The sequence below is a fragment of the Thamnophis sirtalis genome, unplaced genomic scaffold, assembly GCF_051295495.1.
Source record: "Thamnophis sirtalis isolate CommonGarterSnake01/CBP01778 unplaced genomic scaffold, rThaSir2_p1.2 scaffold_6, whole genome shotgun sequence".
Classification (NCBI taxonomy): domain Eukaryota; kingdom Metazoa; phylum Chordata; class Lepidosauria; order Squamata; family Natricidae; genus Thamnophis; species Thamnophis sirtalis.
In genome coordinates this window covers 25790037-25804548 of record NW_028261386.1, presented here as the reverse complement: position 1 = coordinate 25804548, position 14512 = coordinate 25790037, and the positions used below count along the sequence as shown (strand labels likewise).

The 14512-nt window shown below is 40.2% G+C and overlaps 1 protein-coding gene across 7 annotated transcripts in view; it reads right to left on the bottom strand.

The window, feature by feature from the left end:
- Positions 1-14512, bottom strand: part of HMBOX1 (homeobox containing 1) — a 122419-nt gene that overhangs the window by 100038 nt on the left and 7869 nt on the right. Inside the window, exon 2 of one of the 7 annotated variants that reach the window (XM_014057464.2) lies at positions 8575-8638. The exons of the other annotated variants lie outside the window; for them this stretch is intronic. The gene's annotated coding sequence lies outside the window, so the exon portion shown is untranslated. The remainder of the gene's footprint in view (positions 1-8574; positions 8639-14512) is intronic. 7 annotated transcript variants of the gene reach the window in all.

Here is a 14512-nt window from a genome sequence, read left to right as displayed (position 1 = left end):
AAGTTTGGTTTGCTTAATCATGGCTTGTTGTATAAGTTACAGTGATTTGCTTCATACAACATAGATAATCCAAAAACAATGGCTAATAAACTATACTGGCTAGGATATTATATTATAAATAGGAATCCAGATTTTGACTTAGCTAAAGTTAAGATGGAGGTGACCGACCCCCACCACACAAAAACAAACACACATACACACACACATTTTTGGATGAGTCTTTGTACTTATTATGTAATAAGTGGTCTGATTTCATTCCATTTATTTATATGACATAGCAGTGTGGTTTTATTTTGTTGTGTGAGATCACAAGCTGCTGTAAGTTGTTTTGGAGTAAGATGGTGCCTACATCTAATAGATCAGCAGTCCCCAACCTTTCTGGCTCTGGGGACTGGCACTGGTGGTGGCAGGGCAAATAGGGCATGATTTTGTGTGTGTGCTTGCCACTTGCACAAATGGAGCTTCGCTGCTTGCTCAGCCCAGTTCCCAATGAGTCACACCTCGGTACCGGGCTGCAAACCAGGGGATGGGGACCCCCTGTAATAGATAGTTGCTATAAGAACTCATCCCTAATCAGAATTTATATTAATCATTGTACTGATATTATGGCATGGTTCAAATATAAAGGTAATCCAAAACGTAGGTTACCTATCACATTAAATGAGACACTGACAAACTTGTGGCTCCAAGACTACATGTGAGTCTATTTCACAGCACTCTTTCTCACTAGATTGATGTAGAAAACAAACAAAAACTATTCTATAAGCTCCAAAATAGGCTTAACAGATTTTTAAAAAAATCCCCTTGAAAAATGGGGGGGGGGCAGTTGGAAACTTAAGTTATTCCCATATTCATGACATGCATTTATTCATCCTATAAATAGCTTGTTAAGGCTGAAAACTCCCTCCAAATTTAAAAGAAGCCACTGATTGTGCAAAAGCTGTCCAGCACTGCCATAAACAAAACAAAACGAAACCCAAGCCATATTATGGCTTTGTGTTACGTATGAACTAAGGTAGAATATTATTCTAGTCATTTTAAAACATTGGGAAAAGGATGCTTTCATCTTCCTCCTTATCTACATTAAGCAAAATTTCACAGCTCACTTTTGTTTTTTTACAAGTGTTATCTCTTTTATAGGTCATTCACAAGCTCATCCCTTTAAAGAAATAAACCATGGTTAGCAGCACCATTAGTACAACATTATTTTTGTTCAGGATCCTTGGAAAAACCTGGCTACTTCCTAGAACTCTTCTTGAAACTGTTCAAGCTCGCAGGACTTAAACACTAACTTCAGAGGCATGAAGTTGGAACTTTCTCACTGCACTTCAAGAGCAACCACTGATGTAATCACTGATAAGAGTTCACTGAAGTGTTTCACTTTCTAAAAAGCAAGAGTGAGGGAAGCAAGTATGCTAAGTCTTGCCTCCAACTCTTTAGAAATCGACCAGTAAAAAAAATTCTTCCTTTTTTTCCACTATTTCTGGTAACGGGGAATGGATGGACCACTTGATTGAACCACTTCCACATGACCTGCCTCCATAGAATTCTGAGGATCCGGTGCCAGAGACAGAAGTCCTCTCCAGAACAGGCCTGCCATCAGTTCACACCCTGCTGATAAAAGCCCAGACACACTGGGCAGGGCATGTTGCAAGGATACCAGACCATCACATCCCCAAACAGCTCCTCTATGGTGAGCTGTCTCAAGGAAAGCGATCGCATGGGGGACAAAGGAAGCGACACAAAGACACGTTGAAAGCCTCCTTCAAGTCCCAGGATATTGACACCATCTCCTGCGAAACCCTGACCCAAGATCCATTGACATTGATTGCTGATCAATGTTCCCTTTAGGCTGCGTGGCTACACGGCCACGCGGCCGCGCATGTAACAAGAAAACACTGCATAGAAGTTTCAAACTGCCACACAGTGTTTTTTAATGTTTTAAAATATGACTGAAAATATCCATCCTTCCGAGGTGGGTGAAATGAGGACCCAGACTGTGGGGGCCATATGCTGACTCTGTAAACCGCTTAGAGAGGGCTGAAAGCCCTATGAAGTGGTATATAAGTCTAACTGCTATTGCTATTGAAAATATCCCACCTCCCTCCCTTCTCTCTCTGCACCGAACTCTCTCCTCCATCTGGTGATTGGTGAAATCAAGGAAGACTGCCCAGAGACCGATAACGCTGCAGAAGGGAGAATTTCCATTGGTCCTCTGGGGCTTTGTCGGTTCCTGGAAAAACGCAATTCGCTGGTTGTAGCCTGCGTTTCTCTGCACATCCGGGGTTTCTCAGGCATTGCATCATCTGAAGCCCCGTTCTGGGCTCAGCAGTCTTTCTGCGATCCCTTCGCTTTGCGGAAAAAGGGAAGCAGCATGGAGTTGGATTGCCTGAGCCAAAGGGGTCCATGAGATCTTGAGGCTTGATTTTTGAGCAGTACCAATCCATTCCACTTTTTCCTTTTCCTTTCTGTCCTTCTATCTTCCGTTCCTTTTCCTTTTATTTTTCCTTTCCTTTCTCTTTTCCTTTCTTCTTTCCTTTCCTCTTTTCCATTTCCTTTCCTTTTTCCTTTCCTTCTTTTCCATTTCCTTTCCTTTTCCTTATTTCCTTTTCCTTTCTTTTTTTCTTTCCCTTCCCTTTCCCTCCCTTCTTCATCCTTTCATTCTTTCTCATTTCCTTTCCTTTTTCCTTTCCTTTTTCCTTTCCTTTTTCCTTTCCTTTCCTTTCCTTTCTCTTTTCCTTTCCTTTTCTTCTTTCCCATTTCCTTTCCTTTCTCTCCCCCTTCCTTCCCTTCCTTCCCTTCCTTCCAGGGGGTCTGAGGGAAAGGGAGGGGACTCTTTTCCTCCTTGCCCCCCTCCCCAACATCTGCTCTGATGGCAATTATGGCTAAAAAAAAATCAGGTGCTCAGGCATGAATATGTGCCGCTCAAACATTATACTTTTCCGCGCACACTGAAAAAAAAATTAGAGGAAACACTGACACTGATGCACCAAGGCTGCCAGACATCTGAGGACAGAAGAACAACTGAAGCACATGAGAAGCAAGCACTCCACAAAGCCAGAGCTGCAAATGCTGCAACAATGGTGCCCACACACCTGCCCGACATGTGGCAGAACATTTCGTGCCCATATAAGCCTCACCTGCAGACACATCATGGGCAGTTCACAACCTATTAGATGTCAAGGTCCTCTTCGAACACGATGGATGAACATCCCATTTCTGGCAACAGGGATGGATGGACAGGGATGAAATGATTCTTTGAGATAGAGGCCAGAAAAGAATCTCTTCACAAAACATATTATTAACAGAATTCAATATTGCACGACGTGGTGATGGCCAATAAGTTGCAGCTTAATCCATTGCATTCTCTGTCATCCATAATAAAACAAAAACATAAAACTATGCTCATCCCCAGGATACCAACTGCAAAGGGACCGTTCTTTCCATGCTCCCTTGTGGATTTCTTGAAGGACCTAATGACCCATTGCTGTAAACAGAATACTTCATCTAACCAAGATGTACAGCTGTGACAACAGGAACAATATTTGGTTTGGAGAAAGCTTCGTTTACATGGGAATATGGCAAAATGAGATAGAAGAGGGAAAGAATTTTATTACATTTTTAGACATTTGGGGGGGCATTCTTCCAGCTTAAAGATCAGTTCTCTGATCTTGTGGAACAACTTTTTCATGATCCCACTGTCCTGATCCATTTTGAATGATTCAGGAAAGTAGGAAAAGCCTCACCCTTAAAGAATTCTTACTGCTTTAGAGATACATAGACAGCACTTAGATTTTTTCCAACGTAAGTCAAAACTTATGCCTGGTTTATTTTCACCTTATATTTTTAAACAAACCCTTTAATGTTTCTATGGAACTCTCTGTGTTGCCTCTTAAAGGCTTGAGTTCAAATAATACTGTGAGTATTCCTCAAGGGCTGTTTCTTTTCCTTCTCTCTGAACTGCATTCGTTTTCTCTTTATGCAGTATTTTCTTAGTCTATTCACTCATATTTTAGATCCACGGCTCGCTCACTCCTGGAGATTCCAGATGAATAAGTGAACTTCAACATTAATGTCAGACTGCAGACTGTTTCTCCTTTGTTTGTGCACAGATCTCAGCTGACTGATTTTTTTTTTTCTACAGTATTAGCCCTACAATGATTCAGCTTTTTCCCTGGCTGTCCCACATCATTCTCTTCCGGGACTTTTCTTTTTGGTCTTCTTCACACAAATTGATGTCTGCTAGGATCAAATTTGCCACCTCCTTCTTCCATACACTCCATTCTCCAATAGCATCAGCCACTCAGGTAGCAGCCATCAACAATTTGGGCTTCCTGGAGTCCTTCTGCTTTTGTTTGACTGCCATTTATCAGCTACCCTTTGATAAGGTGGCGCAGTGGTTAGGGTGCAGTACTGCAGGCCACTTCAGCTGACTGTTATCTACAGTTCAGCGGTTCAAATCTCACCGGCTCAAGGTTGACTCAGCCTTCCATCCTTCCGAGGTGGGTAAAATGAGGACCCGGATTGTTGTTGGGGGCGATATGCTGACTCTGTAAACCGCTTAGAGAGGGCTGAAAGCCCTATGAAGCGGTATATAAGTCTAACTGCTATTGCTATTGCTATAAGTAGGCCAAGTACATATAGAGATTTTTGTTTCTGTTGGAATAATTGCAAAATCTTACTTCTTGGGAAGGACTTGTACCTTTCAGAAGCTTGAATTCCTTCCAAAACTCCAAGTCAGAGAAAAAAAATCTGCACTTTTCTAGTACAATTACATTTGTCTCTAGACAAATTCCCTAAAAATAAGACAGGGTCTTTTTTACCCCCCCAAAATAAGCGCTTGGCCTTATTTTCGAGGCGGTCTTATTAGTTTTGAGGTGCAGGAGGCGGCAAGCATGGTCACTTCATGGCTACTGCTATGTTGCAATATTTTTGAGGAGGGCTTATTTTGTGGGAAGGGCTTATTTTAGTGCATACACTCAAAAGCCTGATTGGACTTATTATCCGGGGAGGTCTTATTTTCAGGGGAACAGGGTAAATGCAAAGGAAGAGTTCTCGGGGATGTCTGATGAAAACACAGAGAGGACCCTCTTGACGGCTGCTCCCAGGATTGAAATTCTCTGCCAAAAAGATCAGACTGTTTGCCTTTCAATCACCTTTCTGCTGGCACACAGTAAGTTTTTACTTATGTAGTGCTTTGGTGTGTAAGTGGGTTTTGGCTGCTGAGTTGAGTTGGTGGTACACTTGTTTATTATTGTGTTCTTAATGGTCCTTGAATTATTCAATATTGTTTTTATTCTTATTCTTAGAAACACTGAGTGCCATTCATTGGCAGAAATGTATGGTATATAGCCAATAAATAAATAAATACGTTCATAATGTCTGATTTCAAATAATGCAACTCCTCATTTTACCTTTCTCTACAGAGGCATGGAATGTATGGCTATCCAGATGTTACTAAATTATCTCTCAATAGCTCTGTAAATTTGAGATTCTTGGACTTTTCAATAGACAAAGGAGCACAGCTTCCCTCTCTGGGATATAGACAAAGCTCGGGTGGACACAGGCATCTTCTCAGTTAATTGAGCATAATAGTTGGCATATTGGATGAATTCAAAAAGCCAATTAGTTCTGGAACTAGATGGCAATCAGCAGCTAAAAGTTCCACAAAGCTTGTAAATCTGATAACCAGAGGCATATGTTTTAAATAAAAAGGTAAATAGCAAAACAGTTCAGCTAAGGTAGGATTCCAGAAGAATTTTACTACCTCTGAAATATTTTTTCAGCTTGCAGATAATTAAGCTTTTCATTAGCTTCTTAGTCCTTGCTCAACCAAAAATAACTACTAAATAACCCCTTCGGAGTTGCGGATTTCTCTTTTCATTTATGTTACTTTTTTAATGCTAATTTTTAAATAACAAGCCTCTGAAATTGTTCTGCATTGGAGATCTACCAGGTTTTTATTCCTTCTATGCCTCTGGGAAATCCTTTCAATTGTAGCTGGGTTCATCTAGAGCGCACTAAGATAGGGGGAAGTGGTGTATAATCACAAGACAGGGAGGAAGCTGACGTTCAGAGCAAACATCTATTCTCCCTCGGTACCCCCCCCCCAATACACTCAAAAGCAAAATTCTGCACTTATCAACTGCTTTACATCAAATTATTTTAAAGTGAGAGTAGATTCACGCATTGTGCTATGCTATAGTTTATTTAGCAATGATTCATTGAATAAAGTTTGGACAGCACACTAAACTACATAGCATGCTTTACAAACCACAAAGATTCAGATGTTACATTAAGAGAAATCTAAACAAACCAAGTCAGTCCTAGAGGAGATCAACCTTAACTGCTCTTTAGAAGGCCATATCCTGAAGATGAAACTCAAATACTTTGGTCATCTAATGAGAAGGAAAGACTCACTGGAGAAGAGCCTAATGCTGGGAAAGACTGAGGGCAAAAGAAGAAGGGGACGACAGAGAAGGTGGTGTCTGGATGGGCGTGAACTTAAATGGACTCCAGAGGATAGTAGAGGACAGGAAGGCCTGGAAGAATGTTGTCCATGGGGTCGCGATGGGTCAGACACGACTTTGCAACTAAGAACAACAAAAACAAGCCATTCAAAGGGTTAGCTTAAAAATTAGGATCTTGGAAAGCTTGGGTCATGGCACCATCTAACTGTGAGAATGAAGCCATCACTTGCACCTCAAGTTGGCTTATTGCTTGACTGAGTTACCTTTTAGCCTTGCTCTCTTGCCTTAGCTGTCTCTTTGGGCAATGAGGGCAGAAATATTTCCCTGATTCCAAGGCTCTGAAAAATTTATATAGGCAACAAAATGGTTGACTATTTCTTTGTTTTTAACAATATGAACTTTGGTCTCTGTTTTTGTAAAATGTTAATTCTTAAAATATTATTAATATATGAATTAATACATGCATCTTCTGTTTTTCTGCTGAATGCCATTTAACTTCAAGTATTAAGCTTTCAGTATTGCAGAACAACAGGTGCTATGATTTCTTCAGATTTACCTGCACCTTTTTAGATCCTGTACTTACCTAATAAAAAGCTAGATGATCCAGATGCCTCCCAAATACCAATATTATTTCCCACCTGCCCACAGTTGATCACACAGTCAATTCCTTGTATTCACCCATTGTCTGCCCACATGCATCCAAGCTGTTCTTCGCACCATAAAAATTGGCAACTTCATTTATTTTGTTGCTGTTTTTATTTTCAAAGATTTTCAGGATGCCACATTGTTCTGCAGCCTGTGTTATGTAGGGCCTAGGTAGAACAGAACTATTCTGACAGAAAACAGATTTTATATAAATATCAGAACTTCACATTAGCATTTAAAAAAGGCAGACAGAAGATAAAAATAAAGTGTGCATTTCACAGTTACACTGTGAGAATTTCAGCCAACCCACTATTTGAAGAATGATTTCCCACTCTTGAAGCTGGAAGGCTGTTTTACAGTGAGAAAGCGATTTGATGTTTGTATGTGCTAATCTTATACTTAAATTGCATCTATTTGCGAACATGCTCGAATCTTTCCTTCAGTGTTTAATCAAAAGAACTTCTCACACTACTAAAGAAAGAAAGGGGAAAAAAAACATCTTGCTCACAAGGAAACTATTTCGGGATGCATTAATTTAGGAAGTCATGCTCCAAACAAAAGAAGATGGTATAAAAACAAGCTCAGATATCACCAGGAGGGAAAATGGTCAGCTTCTTTTGCAAGGCTACTTCTTAATTGTTCCAGCCATAAATGTAACTATCCCTTGGCTGAAAGGTGATAAGAAAGTGGCAGTGTCCAAAGAAAGTGGTGTAAGCTATATCAGATAGAGGCTGATTCTTTTTCCTTACTACATCACAATTAATATGTTTTGTGTATCAGATGTATGCATATGCCTAAAATCTGCTGGTCTGGTATTATCTTATTTTATAGTACAGGAAGACCTAATCTTGCCATCGAATAGAATAAGGTGATCCAGTCTGAAAGTAGTAGGAGAGAACTACTCCTAAAGTTTCAGGTATTCTATTGTCATTTTTTAAAACACCACTTTGGAATGAAGCATTTTTTATAACTAAAGAGGCAGTACCTCAGGAAGAAACTATGTCCGTGATGGCGAACCTGTGGCAGGCCGAGCTCTTTCTGTGGGCACGCGAGCCGTCACCCCAGCTCAGCTCCACCGTGCATGTGCGTATGCCTCATGCTGGCCAGCTGGTTTTCGGATCTCTGCCATGTATGCGTGGTGGGGCAGGGCGCATGCAAGAGACACGCGTGTATGCATGGGTGCACGTGCGTGGGATTAAGTGTGTATGCACAGGGGGCGTATGTGGGGGACAAGCGGACATGCACCGGGGCAAGGGGAGCACAGAGGGTTGTGTGTCCATGTGCGGGGAGGTCACGCACACATTGCATTATGGGTATGTGTGTATGCTTTCAGCATGCGGTGCCGAAACGTTTAGCCATCACTGCTCTATGTCCTCGCTCTTTGCTATGCTTATTTTCTAATTGCAATGAGTTCATATAAGGCAATTGGGTTTTTTTCCCATTAAAATGTCTCACCTACCTGCAGTGTGAACTAGTACAGCCATTTCTCACTGACACGTCAATCTGCCATTTTCAGTTGAGATCTGAGAGAGAAAAACAGCACCATGCTACATGGACTAAAATCCACAAAAGATTGTTTCAAATATTTAAACACACATCCTTCCTGTTCACCTAGCATCGTAAGTACTGAAACAATGCCAGATAATAGCTCTTCCAAAGTGTATGATTACAAAAATGTCAGCATATAAGAACACCAAGCAATATTCAAGCATTCCTACAAGCTGGAGCTTTCATATTTGGGCTGCAAAGATCTAAATGACCAGAAGATAACTGCAAAGTAGTAGAATGTTCTACCTCTCTTTGTGGCCATCTAGAGGTTGTCTGGATTTTTTCAGCTCATATATGACAACCTTACCATAAGCTCTAGGCTACCAACAGTATTTCCAAAGACGAAAGGAGAGGGAAACAGCTTCACATCATATATAGCAACTAGATTTGTTCCTATTGCACAAAGCCGAATTTTATATAATCATTTTTGTGAATAAGCCAAAGTAGCTGGCTTCCCACCCTGAATTTTAAGCCAGAAAGTACAATTTATAAATCACAATGATTATATTCACAAAAGATGCTAAAACAAATCCAATTAAGTCACACCATGGAATGGTATTGAACCAATGATGAAGTCCATTCCACATGGGCCCATTTCACATAACAGTAGGCTGCCAGAAATACAAATAAGCTTCAGTCAGTAAAGAGCATCTCTTTATCCAGTAGAATAACCGAAAACTGAAAAAGGAATAAGCGGGGGGGGGGGGGAAACAGCACACAATCAAGGACTTGTATCACTGAGGGAGGGAGGAACACATCACAAAATATGGCAGGCAATGGTTATATGTAACTTTCTTTCTTTTTAATGGTTAGATAAACCTACTGACAATAGATGTTCGTTATGAAATATATTAAGCTGCTTCTGTAACATGTCCAGGTATTATCTAGGATTTCAGGAACAGAATGTGTGCTCCTCTCAATCAGGACTGTGCATGTTTCTAAATGATCCCAATGTTTCTGAATACGTGATAGTGCAAGCATAGCATCTATCTCTAGTTGTTGTTTCTTTTGTTAGGCTTCCAATGATTATTCTGAAAAAAGAAAAAGACAGCTGCTTTAAAGAGGTGCTTATGCTTTTGCTCTAATACAAGGGTGTCAAACTCAAGGCCTGTGGGGCTGTCCTGGAAACAGTGAAGGACTGGCCCGTGATGCTTCTGCCAGCGAAAACAGGCTCCCGTGCTTCGTTTTGGCAACTCAAGGACCGTGCCTGGCCCTCCCGAGCTCTGTTTTCACTGGCAGAGCGCTCGGGCCCCCACGGGCGTCCCTGACAGGAGTGATGCCAAGTTGGCTATGACCCCTGCCCCCCCCCAAGGTAAAATCGAGTTTGACACCCCTGCTCTAATGCATTCCATAACATTTCTTTCAAACTATTCTTGAAGCATTCTCAGAGCTACTGTAAACTCTTTTATACTCGGCTCTTTTATACAAGAGCCGAGGTGGCGCAGTGGTTAGAGTGCAGTACTGCAGCCACTTCAGCTGACTGTGAGCTGCAGTTCAGCGGTTCAAATCTCACCGGCTCAAGGTTGACTCAGCCTTCCATCCTTCCGAGGTGGGTAAAATGAGGACCCAGACTGTGGGGGCAATGTGCTGACTCTGTAAACCGCTTAGAGAGGGCTGAAAGCCCTATGAAGCGGTATATAAGTCTAACTGCTATTGCTATACTGGAACTGCCTGAAATTGCACTTGAGAGTTTTGGAGAACACTGCTGTAGATTGAACTATGGTTCCTCTCATTTTTCTGGGAAACCTTCAGAGTTCAACATCTCAGTCAATAGATGTAATAAAGAAAGCTGTCACCTTCCTGTCCTCACTGTCTATTTTTCATGAACATCTGCCTAGTTATTACTAGCAACGTTGCTAAGCTAGGACTTTTCATCTACAACACTTCTTATCTGATGATGAAAATGGTATTGTCTCCTCCAGTTCCCACAGGTTAGAGCTTCCAGAAAGGAAACAAGATATTGAATCACTTAAAAAGTTTTTCCATCAATAACTTCAAACTAGATCCATAGAACTGCACTTTTGAACCACATCTGTTTGTTTCCATAGCACTAGCTGCCATTTAGTTACTGTTAAAGACAGCTTAGAGAAATTAATGGATGATTAGATTACCAATAACTGCTAGTCATAATGTATTTGTTACAATGTCTTTCTCACACAGTTCTTACTAGTTTCTCTGCCAAGCCACCCATTATAAAAGGGCTTAAAAAAATCAAAACATTTGATGTCTATTGTTTGGTACTGTATTCATCAAATTCATCATATCTCTCCTTATAAAGTAAAGGTAAAGGTTCCCCTCGCACATATGTGCTAGTCGTTCCCGACTCTAGGGGGCGGTGCTCATCTCCGTTTCAAAGCCGAAGAGCCAGCGCTGCCCGAAGACGTCTCCACTGTCATGTGGCCGGCATGACTAAACGCCAAAAATGCACGGAACGTTATTACCTTCCCACCAAGGTGGTCCCTATTTTTCTAATTGCATTTTTACATGCTTTTAAACTGCTAGGTTGGCAGTTTGGGACAAGTAATGGGAGCTCACTCCCTTACGCAGCACTACGGAATCGAATTGCCAACCTTTCTGATCGACAAGCTCAGCGTCTTAGCCACTGAGCCACCGTGTGCCTTTATCTGTCCTTATATTCATCCAGAAATTAAAAACAAACTTCTTCATATTCAGAAATTGATCAACCCCTCTGTATAAATATACTTTAGATTAAACTTTCTTGAGTATATCCTTGACAGATTTCAACACTCAAATAAGCCAACAAGAGTCACCAATTGGCTTTCTATTTGCTGTTGCATGAAATGGAAGGACAACAATGGAAGGAACAGAAACTGTTAGCAATTCCAAGCAAACTTATCAGTGAAGTTTCCTTGAGGACCTGGAGAAAAGACAGGATATGATTCTAAAAAATGAATCAATCAGGATATGTTTCTAAAAAATGAATCAATTCAGTAACATAAAAAAATAAAGAAACATCATCTTATTCTGCTGCTCTGTCATAGCACCTAACAGAATGATCATTTTCTAAGAAGCATTCGAACATTTTGATGGTTACTTCTGAACAATGTGCTCTGTCCCAGTAATCTGTAGGTAGCGAGAAGAGAAAGCTAAATGCGAGTGAGCCAGTGGAAGGGGGATAAGTTGCAGGTATCCTTTTGCACCGCAGGTAAATGAAGGAGATGTGCATAATGCATGTATATGAGAATCAGGCTCAGGAGAATTGGGAAATATTGCCATTGCTATCAGATGTTTCTACATTTACCAATGAATGCATTTATTGGTGATTTATGTCCTTTTGTCTGAAAAAAATATAAGATTACAGCCTTCTGCAGTGTAGAAAGGTATCGTGAATCATCATATGGAACTTTGAAAATTAAGATGTCTGAGCAAGAAGATCTGTAGCCCAATCTTAGATGATATGGTGAAGAGCCAGCTTCGTATATTAATGCTGTATCTTAAAGGGGAAGCAGTATTCAATTTTGTGTCATGGGGTTTAGCACATTTCAGACCTTTGGCTCAGGATAATAGGATTAACATGACACATAAGGAAATGAGGAAGGAAGAAAGAGGAAGACTAATTTCCCAAAGAATTGACCTTTGGATTTGTTATTTACTTTATCCACAAAAGTATTTGTAATTTGTTACCTATTCTAAAACTGCCAGAATTTACCTACTGCAGTGAGAACGGCATCTACTTGAGTATTTGCCCTCTACATTTTTCCAGAGCTTCAGAAGAGTCTAATATGCAAAAAAAATATTTAAGTTTGGACTCATTGCACTGCAGATAGGTAAGCTTTATAAATGAATAAAGAGACCTCATCACACAGTGTTATATCCCTGCTGATATTTGCTGGGAACTCCAAGTCTAGCAATCATTTTACTAGTGGATGTATCTTATACATTAGCTGGGAGAGGTGGCAAGGTTCTGGTGGGAGTTCTATAGTATAATACTGTGAATCAAACTTCCCCGTGGCAAAGGTTGCTGTCTTATTCTGCACGCTTGATCTAATACCTTAAGACAGGAAATAATTTCTGATGGTGGACAATGCTAATGCTAGCCCGGCATTTTAAAGAATATGGTAAGGTTTACCCTCAAGCCTTAAACCCCAAAATTGATAGCTATCATCCACAAGCAGAATTGCTATAATTGCGGAAGGTGGAGTACTTCATAACGTTGATTAGGGGTTTACAATTTTTTTAAAAAACTGATCAGATTTGCACAGATTAAATAGGACAACTGCCATAATTCACGCTGGGCTTTGTTCCTTATTTGCTATCCAAACTCACAGTGGATAGTATTGTACTTCAAAGTGTGAGAACTTCTATGAAAGATAAATTAAAATATGTAGAATATGTATGTATGTATGTATGTATGTATGTATGTATGTATGTGTATATATATATAAATAAACTGGGAATATATATATATATATATATATATATATATATATATATATATATATATATATATATATATATATATATATATATATATATATATATATATATATAAATCTAATAGATACCTTTCACCCTGGCTTCGCTGATAACGGATAAGAGCCTGTGGCCTAATGGCTAAGATGTCTGCCTAGTATGTAATATAGCCCACGTTCAAATCCCAGTAAGGGTTTGGCTAGCTGATGAGAGCTAAATAGCTTGAAACAGATCTATACTAGTCTCCCTTTATTTATTTATCAGCACAAATAAAAAAAAACACAAATATATATATTTGTGTATATATATATATATATATATATATATATATATATATATATATATATATATATATATATATATATATATATATATATATAAATAAAATTATGAGTTTATTCATGGGGTGGGGATCCAATAAATCCATCTATCATAGAGCCGAGGTGGCGCAGTGATTAGGGTGCAGTTCTGCAGGCCACTTCAGCTGACTGTTATCTGCAGTTCAGTGGTTCTAATCTCACCGGCTCAAGGTTGACTCAGCCTTCCATCCTTCCGAGGTGGGTGAAATGAGGACCCAGACTATGGGGGCGATATGCTGACTCTGTAAACCGCTTAGAGAGGGCTGAAAGCCCTATGAAGCGGTATATAAGTCTAACTGCTATTGCTATTTGAGCAGGCTGTGATACTACAAAGCTTGAGAACTTCTGACTGAAGATAAACACATTCTACTTCATTGTACTACCTGGTATTACCTGACTCACAAAAGAACTATTTGATGCCATCTAATTTAAAGAAATACTACAAGTACTACCAGTACATAGAGATGCAGTGGCTCAGTGGCTAAGGCGCTGAGCTTGTCGATCAGAAAAGTCGGCAGTTCGGTGGATCGAATCCCTATGGCTGCATAATGGAGTGAGTTCCTGTTACTTTTCCCAGCTTCTGCCAACCTAGCAGTTTGAAAGCATGTAAAAATAGGGACCACCTTTGGTGGGAAGGTAACAGTGTTCCGTGCACCTTCGACGTTTAGTCATGCTGGCCACATGACTACGGCACGGAGAGGCCTTTGGACAGCACTGGCTCTTCGGCTTTGAAATATAGATGAGCACTGCCCCCTAGAGTCGAGAACAACAAGCACATATATGCGAGGAGAACCTTTACCTTTGATTTACAGGGAGCTCCCTCTGGGGGGTGGGGGTTTGAGGATGGTTTCTTTGCCCAAGAGTGTCAGCTGAACATCAACGTATGTTCAGTCCTTAAACATGTCTTACCATTTAAAATTTCCAGGAGAGAATTGAAAAACCAGAATGACTTTAATTATAAAACAACAACCATCAGTACAATGGAACAAAATTAGGCAGATATGGAATCCACCTTATTTTATTTGTTTACAGTATTTTTATGCTGCTCTTACTTTC